The 5,202-nt window shown below is 39.0% G+C and overlaps 1 non-coding gene across 1 annotated transcript; it reads left to right on the top strand.

The window, feature by feature from the left end:
- Positions 1-4,236: 4,236 nt before the first annotated feature.
- Positions 4,237-4,343, top strand: LOC138388776 (U6 spliceosomal RNA). Its single transcript, XR_011234266.1, has one exon. It is a non-coding gene; the product is annotated as a U6 spliceosomal RNA (small nuclear RNA).
- The last annotated feature ends 859 nt before the right edge of the window (positions 4,344-5,202 follow it).

Below are 5,202 nucleotides of genomic sequence, written 5' to 3'. Positions count from 1 at the left end.
ATAAAAAGTTATAATAAATGTATGAAAGTTAACTGTTTTTAGTATATATAAATGGCTCTTTCAAATCAATAATAAAAATATAAATAGCACACTTACATGAGAAATTGTATAAAATGTGATATTTACATAAGAAAAATGGCCAAAATCATGACCCAAAAATTCAGATGAAATACAAAATGGCAAATATAGGGAAATATATTTGCATTTACTAGTAATAGGGAGAGAAAAAATTAAAATAAAATATTGTCTTTCATTCAGCAGATTAGCAAAGGGGGGAAAAGAATGAAAAAAGGAGGTGTTGGTGTTAAGGAAACTTTTATAAACTACAGATAGAAGTGTTAATTGATACGTACTTTCAGCAGGGTAATTTGACAGTGTTTATTAAATGCCTAAATACTATTTGTACCTTCTTATCCAACAAATAGTTTAATACATTTGTAGAAATTTGGCTGGGCATGGTGATTCACACCTGTAATCCTAGCACTTTGGGAGGCCAAGGAGAAAGGATCAATTGAAGCCAGGAGTTTAAGACTAGCCTGAACAACACAGCAAGATCCCTGTCTGTACAAAAAATAAAAAAAATTATAGTGGCTGGGTGTGGTGGCATGCATGTGTAGTCCCAGCTTCTCAGGAAGCTGAGGCAGGAGGATCCCTTGAGCCCAAGAGTTGGAGGTTGCAGTGAGCTATGATGCTATCACTGCACTCTAGTCCAGGCAACAGAGCAAGACCTTGTCTTAAAAAAAAAAAAAAAAAAAAACTCCACAAAAACATTTGTAGAAATTTTAGCTAAAAAATAACCAAGGCTACATCTTAGTTAATTTTTGAAGTCATTACTTAATTGTAGGACATCCATAAGGTGGACTGCTATGCATCATATTAAAAATTATGTTTTTGAAAAATGTATTTTTATTATTATTTTTTTTTTTTGGAGACAGAGTCTCACTCTGTTGCCCAGGCTAGAGTGCCGTGGTGTCAGCCTAGCTCACAGCAACCTCAAACTGCTGGGCTTAAGCAATCCTTCTGCCTCAGCCTCCTGAGTAGCTGGGACTACAGGCATGCGTCACCATGCCTGGCTAATTTTTTCTATTTATTTTTAGTGTCCAGATAATTTATTTCTATTTTTTAGTAGAAACGGAGTCTCACTCTTGCTCAGGCTGGTCTCGAACTCCTGACCTCGAGCGATCCTCCCACCTCGTTCTCCCAGAGTGCTAGGATTACAGGCTGTAGCCACCACAACCAGCCGAAAAATATATTTTTATATAGAAAAGTGCAGGGTAAAAAATAATATGCACCAGAAGATGACCTTTAAAATCTGTGTGAATATTCATATGCACACATAGATGTGCAGATAACCACCATGAAGGTCGGTGAGGTCATGAATAATTTATTTTCTTCAATTTGCTTAACTGTAGACCCAAATACATATTACAATCATCTGATAAAATCTATGAAATGTTTAAATGAAGAGGATGTTTTGGTATAGGTGAAAAAAATAAGACAGTCTATCAGAAGTAGACTGTGAAGGAGCAAAAGCAAACAGGGAACAGCTGGATTTCTACTGCTGAGTGAGGTTGCTTTTTTAAGAAAAGAATAGCTAATGACTCCCTGTGGATCTGTCAGTATAAGGTTGTGTTTTTGTGACTATCATCTCTTTATTCTGATGCCAACTGGAAAGAGAACAAAGCAATCAGAAGATACTGATAAGGACCTTTAGCTGATTGGGGTGGGGGGGACAAAGAAAACCAAATTTAAAAAACTAAGAAAACTAAATTAACCCTTAAAGTAATTTTGTGTAGCAAGAGAATAGTCAGGACCAAGTGCAGTGACTCATGTCTGTATTCCCAGCACTTTGGGAAGCTGAGGCAGGAGGATTATTTGAGGCTAGGAGTTTGAGACTAGCCTGAGCAACATAGCGAGACCCCTGTCTCTACAAAAAATAGAACAATTATCTTGGTGTGGTGGCAGCCACCTGTAGCCCTAGCTACTTGAGAGGCTGAGGTAGGAGGATTGCTTGAGCCCAGGAGTGGGTGATTGCAGTGACCTATGATGATGCCACTGCACTCCAGCCTGGGCAATAGAGGAAGATCCTGTCTCAAAAGAAAAAAAAAAAGAAAGAAAGAAAAGAAAAGAAAAGAAAAAGAAAATAGTCTGGACTTGATTAAAATAGAGAAGAACTTCATTGAGCTCATGTTACCAAAGGAATTTTGGTGTGATGTATGGGTACTCTCTTGACAAGAGACCATTTCAAAGAAGCCTTCCTATTCAGTCTGTGAAGAAAACCAAGATGTATTTGAAATGTAGAAAAAGTATCATATTTAGCCTATGTGTGTGTTTTCAATAAAATCTTGCCTGATATGGGTATCATTTAAACATGGTGTTTAGCAATAGCCCTATATGTATTTTTATATTAGAAAGAAGAGGAAGGTAAGAAATGTTTTCATCTACCTCTTATTTAACCATTCCTACTCCTTTTAAAAAAATTTTTTTGGCCGGGTGCGGTGGCTCACACCTGTAATCCTAGCACTCTGGGAGTCTGAGGTGGGCGGATCATTTGAGCTCAGTAGTTCGAGACCAACCTGAGCAAGAGGGAGACTCCGTCTCTACTAAAAAAATAGAAATTATCTGGACAACTAAAAAATATATATAGAGAAAAAATTAGCCGGGCATGGTGGTGCATGCCTGTAGTCCCAGCTACTCGGGAGGCTGAGGCAGAAGGATTGCTTGAGCCCAGGAGTTTGAGTTTGCTGTGAGCTAGGCTGACGCCACGGCACTCTAGCCTGGGTAACAGAGTGAGACTCTGTCTCAAAAAAAAAAAAAAATTTTTTTCCCACCACTCTTAGAATTAAAAGACGATTCCTACTTCTGAAGTCCAGTTGTTTGGATCCTCGTCATCACCAAACATAATTTATAGCTATGAAACCTAAAGGGATAAACACTCACCAGAATGCTGAACTTGAAACCCAAAGCTGTAATTGGAACATCAAACCAGCAAAACTATTAAGCACATGGTTAATGTGCAAGTGACTTTGCAAGTTGGGCTATTATTGTTAGATTTTTGGCAATAGCTTGTTATAGCATACAAATGGTAATTCTTTGTTTGATGAATCTACAAGTGATGACTTCCAAGTAAGTTACACAATCTTTTCTACCTATAGTCATCATAGCTAAAAATTGATTCTCAGGAATACCTCCTCAATATAACAATTTAAACAAATGTAACGTGTACTAATTTACTGGCTTAGTATCCTTTGCCAAATACCTATACTGGCTGATTTAATCCATCACATCCTGTACCTGATACATCAAGGTATCAGGGTTGGCTGACAAACATGAACTTCTGACCAAATGAGAAATGAAGTGACCTCATCTCCCAGCCAGGCTTGCTGGAATCACGTAGGAGACGGTTTACATTTTTAGCCCTCTTTAGAAAAATATACAGAAGCTTTACTGTTTGACACCAGTCTTCCTGTACTCTTTGTATTCTGAATCTTACTATTGGCCTGTTCTTCCTGAGCAACTTGATTTGTGAGCCTAGCTTTGCATTCTGATTTTAGCTTATTTGGTTCTTCACATTTCGGATCCTATCTTTCACATGTTTTTTTCACTTTTGTTCCATCCTGGGCTTGTATATAATTAAAATTCCTGAACTTGACACCCCCAAGCTCCACACACACACCTTTTAAGCTGAGATATTATTTCTCAAGTCCTAGAGACTAAAACTACAGGGGAAATATTAGCTCAGCTAGAAAAGCATCATTCTTCATCTCTTGATAAGACTTTTCTTAGGTGGAGGGTCCTTACATGAAAATGTGAATTTGTTAATTGAAAAGAAGTTGTGCAAGAGTTGTCTGTTTGTACAGGCTTTTCCCCCAAGGGTACAAGAAGAACCTGCTAGACTGGTTGCCAGTGCTGAACTAAGACATTCCTGTGATACACACTTGAAATCTGTCTTTCACTGAATGCTCATCTCGTTTGCACTCCAGATCCAGACACACTGACCAGCATGGTTTTGTCTGGTTCACGAATAGTTTAGTAGGAGGCACTAATGTTTCCCTCTGCCTTAGTTCTGTTCTGGTGTCTCACTGTTCACCTTTCCTGCTTCTTTCACTACCTGTCAGTCTAGGACATGCTTCTGTGGGCATGTCAATGCATGAGGCATCAGGCCTATGCTTACTTAACATGAATTTGGCTGTATGCTCTTGTAGAATCTTATTGTGAGTATATGAATTTGATGCCGTGCTCGCTTCGGCAGCACATATACTAAAATTGGAACGATACAGAGAAGATTAGCAGGGCCCCTGCGCAAGGATGACACGCAAATTCGTGAAGCGTTCCATTAAAAAAAAAAAAAAAAAAAAAATTAAAAAAAAAAAAAAAGAATTTGATGCCAACTTGTTTGAATTATAATGTCAAATTATTAACACCCATATCATGGGCCTGGGGCTATTTGGGTTACCTAATATCTGACTATCTGGGAGTATCAATATTTTTGGAATTGCAAATAGTTTGTTTGCTGCAATTTGAGAAGACCTTAATCCCAAATAAATTTCCTACCTGTCAGTGCGGTGGCTTATATTTATAATCCCAGGGTTCAGGGAGGCCAAGGTGGGAGGATCACTTGAGGCCAGGAGTTTGAGGTTTCAGTAAGCTATGGCCCTGCCACAGCACCCCAGCCTGGGTGACAGAGCGAGACCTTGCCTTTAAAAATATATAATCGGCCGGGCGTGGTGGCTCACGCCTGTAATCCTAGCACTCTGGGAGGCCGAGGCGGGTGGATCGCTCAAGGTCAGGAGTTCGAGACCAGCCTGAGCAAGAGCGAGACCCCGTCTCTACTAAAAATAGAAAAAAATTATATGGACAACTAAAAATATATATATATAGAAAAATTAGCCGGGCATAGTGGCGCATGCCTGTAGTCCCAGCTACTCGGGAGGCTGAGGCAGGAGGATCGCTTGAGCCCAGGAGTTTGAGGTTGCTGTGAGCTAGGCTGACGCCATGGCACTCACTCTAGCCTGGGCAACAAAGTGAGACTCTGTCTCAAAAAAAAAAAAAAAAGAAAAGAAAAAAAAGAAACTTATATCTTTGTGTCTTAAAAGGAATTCAAGATAGCTATGAAAATGTATTCGTGTGTGTGTGTGTGTGTGTGTGTGTGTATTTTTAAATGTTAACAGTAACTATCTGGACATAGTGGGATTATTACTG

This window comes from Eulemur rufifrons, chromosome 7, assembly GCF_041146395.1.
Source record: "Eulemur rufifrons isolate Redbay chromosome 7, OSU_ERuf_1, whole genome shotgun sequence".
In the NCBI taxonomy this organism is placed as follows: Eukaryota; Metazoa; Chordata; class Mammalia; order Primates; family Lemuridae; genus Eulemur; species Eulemur rufifrons.
This window is presented reverse-complemented; position numbering and strand designations above follow the sequence as displayed.